Source organism: Triticum aestivum, chromosome 7D (assembly GCF_018294505.1).
Source record: "Triticum aestivum cultivar Chinese Spring chromosome 7D, IWGSC CS RefSeq v2.1, whole genome shotgun sequence".
Classification (NCBI taxonomy): Eukaryota; Viridiplantae; Streptophyta; class Magnoliopsida; order Poales; family Poaceae; genus Triticum; species Triticum aestivum.
Genome location: NC_057814.1, coordinates 366,681,920 through 366,694,979, shown reverse-complemented (window position 1 = coordinate 366,694,979; position 13,060 = coordinate 366,681,920).

Here is a 13,060-nt window from a genome sequence, read left to right as displayed (position 1 = left end):
TTTGAGAATATAGTATTAGCGAATTTTCTCATCTCATGAGCAAAAAGGGTGGCTATATCATTCAGTTTAGTAAGATGTGCCACTACAGTTTCCATTTCATAGCCATGGAAAGGATCAGGTTCAACCAAAGTAATTAACTCTGGGTCGATAGAGAATTCATAATCCTTATCAGTAACAAACATAGGCGAAGTAGCAAACTTAGGATCACATTTCATTCTAGCATTCAGAGATTTTTCTTTCAATTTGCATAATAATTTCTTAAGATCATCTCTATCATTGCAAGCAAGAAAGTCTCTAGCTATCTCCTCGTCCATAACATAACCCTCAGGTATCTTAGGCAATTCAACTCTAGGGGAGCTAGGTCTAATAGGTGTTTCATAATTCTTGGTTTCAAAGATTTCATCAGTTTCAGCATTCTCAATATCTTTATCTCTAGCAATTTGTTCATCAAGAAATTCACCTAGTGGCACATTATCATCAAGCAAGGTACTAGCATCATCAAGTATCATTCATAGCAGAAGTAGCATCATCAATAACTTGCAACATATCAAGTTTAATAGCATGTGGTGCTGTTGTAAGTTTACTCAAAACAGAAGGCGAATCAAGTGCAGAGATGGCAAATCCTTACCTCCCCTCGTCTTAGAGGGAACGATCTTGGTTTTGGTATCCTTCATATTCTTCATAGTGATAAATGGATATAAATCCCAAGTGACTCAACAAATATAGCTGTGCTCCCCAGCAACGGTGCCAGAAAAAGGTCTTGCTAACCCACAAGTATAGGGGATCGCAACAGTTTTCGAGGATAGAGTATTCAACCCAAATTTATTGATTCGTCACAAGGGGAGCCAAAGAATATTTGTAAGTATTAGCAGTTGAGTTGTCAATTCAACCACACCTGGAGATTAAATATCTGCAGCAAAGTGACCAATAGCACAATAATATGATAGTTTGATAGTAGTGGTAACGGTAACAACAGTAACAATTTTGTAGCAGTTGTAACAGTAGCAATTGCAATAGTAACTTAGCAAGAACAATATGTGGAAAACTCGTAGGCATTGGATCGGTGAATTCGTTGGATGATATTCATCATATAACAGTCATAACCTAGGGAGACACATAACTAGCTCCAGTTCATAAATATAATGTAGGCATGTATTCCGGAAATAGTCCTACATGCTTATGGAAAAGAACTTGCATGGCATGTTTTGTCCTACCCTCCCATGGCAGTGGGTCCATAAGGAAACTAAGGGATATTAAGGCCTCCTTTTAATACAGAACTGGAACAAAGCATTAACACATAGTGAATACATGAACTCCTCAAACTACGGTCATCACCAGAAAGTATCTCAATTACTGTCACCCTAGGGTTTACGGATCATAACACGTAATAGGTGCATATGACTTGCAAGATCGGATCTAGAACATAGATAAAATGGTGAAAACATAAACGGTTCAGATCTGAAGTCATGACACTCGTGCCCTAGTGACAAGCATTAAGCATGGCAAAGTCATAGAGAACAAAGTGGATACTAGGGATCAAGTCCTAACAAAACTAACTCGATTACATGATGAATCTCATGCAACTCCTCACCGACCAACGAGCCTAGGAAGCAATTACTCACTCCCGATGTGCAGCATCATGGAATTGGTGATAAAGGAGGGTTGGTGATGACGAAGACCAAAGATTCTGTCGGGGGAAACGACACCTACGAGATCACGAGGAATCCCTTTTGCTATGGTTGGCGGGCGCGGGGCTGTGGAAAGAGCGGGATTGAGAGATCAACGCGGGGGGGGGGGGGGGTTATCCAGGTTCGGGCCACAAGTGATGCGTAATACCCTACTCCTGCTGGTTTCTGTTTATCTGGTGTTCTTGGACTAGCTCCAAGGCATGAGGGTCCCAAAAAGTCTGAATCCTCTCCCAGTACGCCGCGGGCCTCCTTTTATAGACAAAGGGGCTACCACAGTGGCACACAGGAGGTGGAAAGCCATACAGTGGTCGAGTCTAGCCTCTGGCACCGTAGGACAAACGCATTTAATGCGCCGCCGACGTGCCCTTCTTGCTTTATCGGGGACGACAAGGAAGCTTGTTCCAGCTATCGGCGCCTCGCCTGGCTTCGACGCGCGTCCGAACTGACGAGGTGGGTAGTGTCATGCTGGCTGGCTCGCTGCTGAGTTGGTGCGGTGGCAGAGCCTTCACGAAGATCTGCATGCCACCACGCAGGTGCTTGCTAAGTTGGCCTAGAGGCCGCACGTCGCCACGCAGGTGCTCGCCTAGTTGGTGGGCTGGCAGCTGCATGGGAACGACGGCGGAATCTTGGCAGATGTGGGCCTGGCTGTGGCCCCGCGGATGTCTTCGGCAAGAGTCTTGCCGGGGCCCCGGCAAGGGTCTTGCCGCGGCGTCGTGGGTGTCCCCGGCAAGAGGCTTGCTAGGTGTCTCGTGGGTATCCTCGGCAAGGATCTTGCCGAGGATCTTCGTCTTCTGGTTATTCATCTAGTCTTGTATGCTTCTGGTCTTCACAAAGATCTGCATGCCACCATGGAGGCGCTTCCCGAGCCTTGGTTCCAATGTGGTTTGAGGGCGTTGGAACTCTCAGGCTCAAGGGTGGCTGATGCGGGCATGACACCATTGATCGATAATCCTACTGAACCTAAGTCATTTAATGAGTCAAGTCATGAAAAAGTTGCGCAAAATAATGTCAAGCATGCGACCAAATTATGTCGAGGAAACGATGGTCGTGTGCGTCAGTTTTGTGGACCAAAAATTGCTCCTGTATTTGAGAAGGAATTAGTACATGTTGATTCTCGACATACCGTGCATGTACCAAGAAGAATATACAACAGAAGGTTCAGATCGGATGCTAATGAGGCACCAAGCTAGAAGATGTAATTCCTACCTTCCGTACACCACCAGGGAAAATAAGATTAGGTTCCTTCCTAATCTCCATCAAAGTAGGACAGCGTTTGTTATACTAGGTAGTTTATTATTTTCTGTTTGAAAAGATATCCACTTTGTTTCCTTGTGCGTGTGTTTTACGTGACAAGAAACCAAGTTGGAACATAACGTGATTTCCTAGGACTCTTGTCCGTGAGTCTAGCTAATTTGGTAGGTACCGCGTGCGTTTACTTTGGCATATAAAGCCAGGCTTCGGCCATGTATAGATCAGTTTTGAGTTTATTTGAGAGACATGAACAACATAGTAAATCGTCCAGGTTTCGGGCGGCTATATCTTGTGTATCATCTGTGATTTTTTCATCGTGGAAATTTCCTAGCGACGGAGGGTTGATCATCAATACAGACGCCTACGTGCTGATCCGAGGGGATCATTATTTTTGTTCGTGTATTTTTGTACACGGGTGGAAATTCTTCTTGGAGGTTGCGAGGAGGGACAGGCAGACGAACTGTTGATCAAGCAACGCCGTGAAAGATCGGGCCGTCTACGCGCGCGAATTAGCATCTCGCTAGTTTGTGCGACATCAAGTGGTATTCAGAGCAAAGGTTAGTCACGGCGACTCGGTTTGTAATATCGTCTGCGGAGTCAAGCATCAACATGTTGAGCAGGAACATATTGATGGAGGAGGAAGGCATTGGCGAGGTCACTCTTTTCACACTCGTTGCGTCGTGAACGAACGACGTGTCAATATGACAATTGATGAGAGTACCGCAGTCAATATGGTGAGCATCGAGGTGGTGGAAAAAATGGGGCTGAAGATGGCGCCTCTTGAAAGACCGTACACGCTGAAGTGGTTCAAAGGTGAAATCAAAATTACGCATCAGATTTTGCTAATTTTTGATCTGGGAAAATATTGCTCTGCGGAATTTTTTCATGTTTGTCCTGTCTGCATGGTGTCGTGCCATCTGCTACTTGGGGACCCATGGTGCAAGCATGTTGGGGCTGTTCGGGATGTCAAGAAAAATAGTTATTCTTTATCACGGAAGGGCAAACAATTTTGTTTTATTCCCATGCCAATGGATGTGTTCGCTGCTGATTGGAAAGATCGTCTGCGAAAAAGAATTGAAGAGGTAGAAGAAATAAAAGAAGAAGTTGATGCACCGATGAAGGGTCTAAATCTCTTAGTGAAGAAGGTGCAGGAGGATGGTGATCCTAAAGGGCAGCGATGGAGTGTTTTTAAAACACAGTGTAAGATCAACAATCGTGCTTGCAAGTTGATAATTGATGGTGGTAGCTTTACAAATGTCATTAGCAAAGATCTTGTGCAGGCATTGGGTTTGTCCATGTGGCGACACCCACAACCGCACCACGTGGAGTGGCTATACAACTCCGGAAAATTAAAGATCACACATAAGGTACGTGTGAAGTTTGCAGTTGGAGATTATATTGATAAGGTGGACTGTGATGTTGTGCCGATGGATACGTGTCAGCTGTTGTTGGAAGACCATGGCAATTTGATCATGATGCAGTCCATGCTGGAAGATCCAACACATACATGTTCATGCATGATGGAAGGAAGCACGTGTTGAAACCAATGGCAGACAATGCAATCATCATAGAGATGCAAGTTCCGGAGAGGAAGGTTGTACGAAAAATAGACTTGAAACCGAGGACGGTTTCTCTTCAAGGAAGGGAGGATATGCGGGCATGACACCATTTATCGATAATCCTACTGAACCTGAGTCATTTAATGAGTCAAGTCATGAAAAAGTTGCGCAAAATAATGTCAAGCATGCGACCAAATTATGTCGAGGAAACGATGGTCGTGTGCGTCAGTTTTGTGGACCAAAAATTGCTCCTGTATTTGAGAAGGAATTAGTACATGTTGATTCTCGACATACCGTGCATGTACCAAGAAGAATATACAACAGAAGGTTCAGATCGGATGCTAATGAGGCACCAAGCTAGAAGATGTAATTCCTACCTTCCGTACACCACCAGGGAAAATAAGATTAGGTTCCTTCCTAAGCTCCATCAAAGTAGGACAGCGTTTGTTATATTAGGTAGTTTATTATTTTCTGTTTGAAAAGATATCCACTTTGTTTCCTTGTGCGTGTGTTTTACGTGACAAGAAACCAAGTTGGAACATAACGTGATTTCCTAGGACTCTTGTCCATGAGTCTAGCTAATTTGGTAGGTACCGCGTGTGTTTACTTTGGCATATAAAGCCAGGCTTCAGCCATGTATAGATCAGTTTTGAGTTTATTTGAGAGACATGAACAACACAGTAAATCGTCCAGGTTTCGGGCGGCTATATCTTGTGTATCATCTGTGATTTTCCCATCGTGGAAATTTCCTAGCGACGGAGGGTTGATCATCAATACCGACGCCTACGTGCTGATCCGAGGGGATCATTATTTTTGTTCGTGTATTTTTGTACACGGGTGGAAATTCTTCTTGGAGGTTGCGTGGAGGGACAGGCAGACGAACTGTTGATCAAGCATCGCCGTGAAAGATCCGGCCGTCTACGCGCGTGAATTAGCATCTCGCTAGTTTGTGCGACATCAGTGGCAGCCCTGCTGGCGTTGGGTAAGTTGCCCCGGCAAGGTTCTTGCCGGGGCTGTGGAGGCCCCCCCGGCAAGGGCCTTGCCGGGGGAGTCCACCTCGCCCTTCTGCTCTTTGTGTTTCCGGCTTGGCGTTGGTCTAGTCGCCTTGTGCCTTTGCTTCCTCTGCCCCGCCAAGCGTGGCCAGGAGCGTGGGGTTGCGACTGCCCGCGCACAAGTAAAGGGGTGCAAAAAGGGACCCCTACTTTTGTACACCGACAGGAGCCCCGGGCCCGGGCCACATATAAGCGCGGGGCGTTATTGGGCCAGGCCCAGAACGGTGTGCGGGTGCGCGTGCGGCGGAGTTTTTACCGCAGTAATTCCCTCGCTCGCTGCGCTTCCCCACGACCCGCGTTGAATGCGCGACGTGGGGGTCATGTGTGGGGCTGTTGCTGCCCTCATGCATCACATCATGGTAAATAGTAAAGAGGCGGTCCGCGCCTTCCCCATAAAAAGCGGAAACCGCGGGCATGCTGCTCATTTACCCTGCGCGTTTCTCCAATTTCGAAACCGCCGTCCCCCCTTCTTCCTCAAGCGAAAAAGCCGAAACTCTTGCCTCCATCCGCCGCCGCCGCGCCCCCATTGCCCTAAATCTCCCATTGCTCCAGATTCCTCACCTCTTTCCCGGCCGCCATGGCACCCAAAACCAGCAAGGCAAGGGAGTGGCCAAGGACGCCGGGGAGAAGGAGGTGCCTCAGAGCGAGTTGGCGGCGCTTCGGACGCAGCTTGCCCTCTTCCCCTCGACGGTCGATGCGGTCCACCTCAGGGACTACTTCAGGCCTCTGTGGGGGGCGAAGACGACAGGGCATCCGGCCACGCACATCATCCCCGCCGATTTTGCTGAGGCCGGCCCGAATCGGTATCCTTTCTTCGTTGACTACTTCTCATGCGGGCTCTGCCCCCCTTTCTCCGATTTTTTCAATGATGTCATGCGCACCTACGGCTTACATCTTCTTGATTTCACGCCGAATGCCGTGGCGTGCATGGCCTTCTTTGCCCACCTCTGTGAGGGCTTCGCCGGAATGCTTCCCAGCACGGCGCTCTTCCGCCACTACTTCTATCCCCGTATCCAGGCGGGGTTGCCATCTCCGGCTGCGTCACCTGGATCCCACGGACCCAGGAGAAGGGCACGTATCCGGAGGGTGCCCAGAAGGAGAGGTAGGAGGAGTGGCGGGGCCGGTGGCTATGGATCGAGGAGGATCCGCAGGAGTTCTGCCGAGTTCGTCAGAGCCCGCCAGTCCGTCGCAAGGACTGGAGCGACCCCGATGCCGACGGCGAGAAGCTCGCGGTCGCTACTACCAGAATCCATCGCCTCACCATGGCCAGGCTCACCCTTAAGATGATTGGGGCCGATTTCATCCGCCGCCGAATCGCCCCACTGCATAACAAGGGGAGGCCGGCCTAGCTCTTCAGGAACGCGGCCGACATCATGAGGCTTCGTCTTGGCTTGAAGCACAACTTCACGGTGATGGGGCACGCCCATTTTTTCAGAGGCTTTTTCAGCTCAATGTGGGTGACGATGGCAGGGCTGAGAGAGCCGGCAAGGCCGCGAAGGCCGGCAAGGCCGTCAAGGGGCCTCTGTTCGGGTTGCCGGCGGGAGTGGTCCCGCCGAGCAACAATTCTCGCCAAACCGACATCATTGCCATGATGCCGGATTTCAACACGCACGGCCTTGACCCAAAGTGGGCCAAGCTGAAGGCGGAGCAGGTGCAGGAGTTCTTCGACAACCTGTCGGAGAGGTACGTCCGCGATGAGCCACTGCTTATCCAGGACACCACCAATGAGGAGGTAGACTACATCGCCGCCAGGGCGGCGGAGGCGGCGCTTGCCAGGGAGGCTGGCAGCGCCGGCCACCAGGAGGACGAGGCCGAGGCGGCCGCGGAGGAGAAGGAGCTTGCCGGATGGGAGGAGTCTGCTGGGGAGGCCAGCAGCACCGGCACCGGGCCCCCTCTCATCGAAGATGTGGTCGAGGAGTCGACCGAGAAAGAGGCCGAGGCTGACGACCCTCCGGCCATGGAAAAAAGGCGCATCTTGCGGCAGGCCAGCTCGAGAGAGCCGGTCCAGCCCAGCCCGGCAAGACTGCGCGGTGGCAAGAGACCCAGGAGGAGTCCGTGCACCTGACGAGGGCTGCGGCAGTGAAGAAGGTGGTGAAGGCCGCGGTTGCGAAGAAAAAAGCGACCGCCTCTTCCTCATCCAAGCGTGGCCGGACTCCATCCCCTTTCCCTCCTCCCGCAAATGTTGACCTGGAGGTCGACTTCGATCTTGGGTCTCTCAGCCCAAGGAGGAAGAGGAAGGCAGCGGAAGAGGAGGTGGAGGATGAGTAAGCATCTTGCCCTTCATCATCCCCGTCCCTTCAGACCGCGTTGCTTTTCTTGACTTGTTTTCATCTTTGCAGGGATGTGGAGATGCTGGCGCAGAGGGCGGCGAAGAGAGCCAAGGCCTCGACAAGCGACAAGCCCCCTGCGGGTACTTCGCGTATGTCGTTGTTGGTGGAGAGCAGCCCAGACAGCAGCCCCCGGCGCAACCCCCAGCGTAAGCTCACCACTCATTTCTCCGCTGATGAACATTGGGGTGTGAATCCTTGATGCTGACCTTGCCGGGTTCGTAGGAGAAGAATGGCGGCAGGAGGAGCCGCTGAGGGCCACCCCCAACACGCCGCCCCTCTCGACCACGCCGCCCCGAGGGACATCTCCGGCAAGGGCATCGACCACCAAGCCCACGCATATGGAGGAGGAGGCGAATTTGGTTGCCGGGGGTTCTGTCCCGACAACAAGTGCTGGTGGGGAGGGCGCCACTTCTTCCGAGCTTGAAGCGGGTAAGTCAATTGCTTCCCATCCCCATTCTTTCTTTTTCTTATTGAACCTTGACCTTGGCCCCGTCTCATCCTCTCTTCTTGGTATCCAGATCCTTCCCCGGCGGACCAGGAGGATATCGACACCGTTATCGAGGAGGTCACCAGGGACGCCAAGGCCGAGGCCAACAAGATCGCCACCGAGGAGGCCGGCAAGGCCGCCGCTGAAGAGGCCGCCAAGGAGCCCGCCGGGGAGGCCTGCAAGGCCGCTGCTGGGGAGGGCGGCAAGGCTGCTGCCGAGGAGGCCGGCAAGGGGTCTGCCGGAGAGGGGGTGGTTGACGACCAACCTTCCTCCTCTGCCACCTCAGGCTCGGGCAAGTACTTGAAGGTGGCCGATGACTTGTTCGTCCACCTCCTAGGAACGGCGAGCACCAGGGTGCCAACTGAGGGGGAGGTGTTCGACGACGAAGCGCTCGCCGCCGCTGGCCTCGAGGTTGTTGACGAACCGAGCGCCGGTGGCAGCGGTTCCCAAGAGGAGCAGCTCCTTCGGGCCATGAGCGCCAACTTCGAGAAGCTTCGGGCGCTTCACCGTGCCCGCCTGGATAAGGCAAAGTCCAGGATGGCGGCGGTGGACATGGCCGAGGCGGTTCTCGAGGGGCGCGTCACCGAGACGCAGGCCTGGTTCCGCCAGGCCCACGAAGAATTGAAGGTTGCCCAGGATCTGCTGGCCGAGCGAAAACAGGAGCTCGTCCTGAAGCAGGCTGATGTCGAGAAAGCTCAGGAGGCAGCAAAGGAATAGGCCGCCAAGGACGAGGCCGCTCGGCACCAGCACCAGGCCGGGCTGAACTCCCAGGAGGAGGATCTTGCCGCTCGTGAGGAAGCGCTCGCCGCCACACTCCACGGCAAGGATGAGGAGGTCGAGAAGCTCATCGCGCAGCGGACCCAGGAGCTAAAGCAGAGGCACAGGGAGGCGCTCAACGCCCAAGCCCTGGTCCACGCCGGCAAGGTGAAGGAGCTGGAGCTGGAGCGGGATGGCTTGAAGAAACAGGTCCTGGAGCTGGCGAAGGAGAAGGACACACTCAACGGCGCTTTGGTGGAGGCCGAGTTGCTCTCCAAGGCCAACGACTCCATCAAAGACCTGAAGCTGAAGCTGGAGGGTCTTGAGGGAACACTTTCGGAGGTCAGGGTCCGGGAAGAGACCCTGACCAAGGACCTGGAGGAGGAGAGGCAGCTGCGGAGGAATGACGCCGCCAACCACGAGGATTACGTGAAGGGCGAAAACCTCTGGGTCAGCCGCCTCGCCGACGTCACCGGAAGGATCACCACGAAGCTGGCGGCCATGGGGATGCCAAACGTGAGGTACGCCCCGGAGCCGAACGTGAGTCCCAACGCCAAACTGACCCTATTCTTCGAGGGTGTTCTTGGAGCCCTGGAGCAATTCCGCTCCAACAGAGCGACCTCTCTGGCCAATGAGGCCCGGAAGCTTTGCCGGGGTATCCTGACCAAGGTCCTCACCAAGGTGGCGTACTGGAACCCCAACCTCGACTTCGACGCCGCACTAGAGAGCTTGCCAGAGGACGTGGACCTCGCGGCGCTCGAGGAGCGTATCCAGCCCATCATCACCCGCGTCGACGGAGTTTGGAGGATAGAGGGCCAGCGCCGCGACTAGGCACCCTATTTCTCATCGCCGCTGCAGGTTCATGACCAAGACAATTTTTATCTTTAGTTAGAACTGCAGCAACAATTGGTGTAATATAACTCTGTAATACTTTAATATCACGCATGCTATCTTCCCGTTAGATCTTTCTTTGTATGTTTGCACCCTACGCTTGTTGAGATAAGGCTGCCGGCGTGTAAACCCACGCCGTGGTGCTTTGAAGACGGATCCTTAGCACCCTGCCGGAAGGGCGCTTGCTGCTGGGCAAGCCACCTTGCCGCTGCCAGCGCGGTCACTTGAACTGTCGAGCGGACTCGAAACAAGACAAGAGCGCTGCTGGTAGCGGGTAGGCCACCTTGCCGTTCTCAGCGCGGCCGCATGAATTGTCGAGCAGACTCGAGACAGAGACAAGGGCATTGCCAATAGTGAAAGGGTCCCATTGCGTGTAGGTTTCCCATACAAGGAACAAGATCTTTTGGGGAGGACAGACTTATATAAATGAAATTAGCCAAAATTTTGCATGACTTAGCTTTTTGGGGCCACGCGGATGGCCGTCGAGGCTGCGGACGGCACCAGAGGGCGGTTGATCGACGTCGCCCTCTCCCTTCGAGCCATCCTCATGGAAGAGTCGTTGCGTCGGCTCCAAGACCAGATTTCCATAGCTTGTGCCCCCTACCTGGCGCACCAAAGATGTCGGGGGAAACGACACCTACGGGATCACGAGGAATCCCTTTTGCTACGGTTGGCGGGTGCGGGGCTGTGGAAAGAGCGGGATTGAGAGATCAACGCGGGGGGATTATCAAGGTTCGGGCCGCAAGTGATGCGTAATACCCTACTCCTGCTGGTTTCTGATTATCTGGTGTTCTTGGACTAGCTACAAGGCAAGCAGGGTCCCAAGAAGTCCGAATCCTCTCCCAGTACGCCGTGGGCCTCCTTTTATAGACAAAGGGGCCGCCACAGTGGCACACAGGAGGTGGAAACCTATACAGTGGTCGAGTTATCCTCTGGCACTGTAGGACAAACACATTTAATGCGCTACCGACGTGCCCTTCTTGCTTTATCGGGAACTGCTAGGAAGCTCGTCCCAGCTGTCGCCGCCTCACCTGGCTTCGACGCGTGTCCAAACTGACATGATGGGTAGTGTCACGCTGGCTGGCTGGCTGGCTGCTGAGTTGGTGCGGTGGTAGAGCCTTCACAAAGATCTGCATGCCACCACGCAGGTGCTTGCTGAGTTGGCCTAGAGGCCGCACATCGCCACGCAAGTGCTCGCCTAGTTGGTGGGTTGGCAGCTGCATGGGAACGACGGCGGAATCTTGGCAGATGTGGGCCTGGCTGCGGCCCCGCGGATGTCTTCGCAAAGAGTCTTGCCGGGGCCCCAGCAAGGGTCTTGCCGCGGCGTCGTGGGCGTCCCCGGCAAGGGGCTTGCCGGGGGTCCCGTGGGTATCCTCGACAAGGATCTTGCCGAGGATCTTCGTCTTCTGGTTATTCATCTAGTCTTGTATGCTTCTGGTCTTCACAAAGATCTGCATGCCACCATGGAGGCGCTTCTCGAGCCTTGGTTCCAATGTGGTTTGAGGGCGTAAGAACTCTCTGGCTCAAGGGTGGCAGCCCTGCTGGCGTTGGGTAAGTTTCCCCGGCAAGTGATGTAGGGTGGAACCATATACGGCCGATCTTTCACGAAAGGAGCGGATCCCAACTAAGAACACGAAGAACACACGGGGAAACACAAGGGAAAACACAAGAGGAACTCTCAAACCAACAAGATTAGGTCACACATGTGCTAGATCCTCGAAACACAAGAGGAGATACAAGATCCAAAGTCAACAAGGGACGATACAAAGGGCAACCGGTTCTTCTCCGCGAGGAGGTCTTGAATCCGCTTGGAAGGATCTTCTCCGAGGAGGCACGATCTCCGAGGAGAAGGTAACCAAGTGGATGAGCAAAGCTCTCACACAAACATGAGCTAATCCTTTGCTAACCCTAGTACGGAGCTAAGGGACAAGTATATATAGTCCAAGGGGTAAGTTTGGGGATACATGGGGTGAAACCCCTTCAACTGCGCGCAGGCAGGGCGGTAGTACCGGTTTTAGCGGATATAGCGGTTGTTCCGATGCTGTTCCGGCCTTGCACCGGTCTCATCACAGAAGCTTGACCGGTAGTTGACCGGTAGTTGGGCGGTCGTACTGGCCGACCGGTAGTTGGGCGGTAGTTGACCAGTAGTACCTCTATCTCTGCGCTGGGAAAATCCCTGTCCATGCTCTTGGTGTCCATCTTGCACCATTCCTTCTCCTTGGTTGCTTACATGGTACCTAAGCACACAAAGCATCGCCGTTTGAGGTAGTAGCCATGTCTCAAGTGGGTCAATGGGAAGTTCAACAAGGAGAGAGTTAACCTCGTTCTCGATGGCTCTCGCACGGGCTCTTGTCATTGGTCCAAGTGGTGTCGTGGGAGATGTAGGTAGGTCCATGGGGATGGCCTTGGGATGCTCCGCCTCATCTCCCCCCTTGTGAAAGATCCGACCTCGGATCAAAATCTTCATCACCATGGTAGGGCGAGAGATCCTTAACGTTGAAGACGTCGCTCACGTTGTACTTGTCGCTTGGAAGGTCGATCTTGTAAGCGTGGTTGTTGTAGTGTGCTAGCACCTTGAAGGGTCCATCGGCGTGAGGTAGGAGTTTGGACTTGTGTTCGTTGGGGAAACGGTCCATGCGAAGGTGTAGCCACACAAGATAGCCAATGTTGAATATCATGGGTTGCTTGTTGATATTGAGCTTGGTCGCGAGTCGTTGTACTTGGCGCTCGGTGGTGTGCCTTATATCTTCATGCATCTTCTTGAGGTGGTTGACTCGGGCACTTACGTCCATGTTGGTGCGCTCTTGTAGAGGTAGAGGAAGAATGTCCAATGGGGACAATGGGTTGAAACCGTAAACGACCTCGAAAGGGGACTTGCCGGTAGTCAAATGTCTTGCACGGTTGTAGGCGTACTCGGCGATGGGTAGGCACTCCTCCCACTCCTTGATGTTCTTCTTGATTAGCACGCGGAGAAGAGTGGAGAGCGTGCGGTTCGTCACCTCCGTTTGGCCGTCGGTTTGTGGATGGTATGCCGTGGAGAATAGTA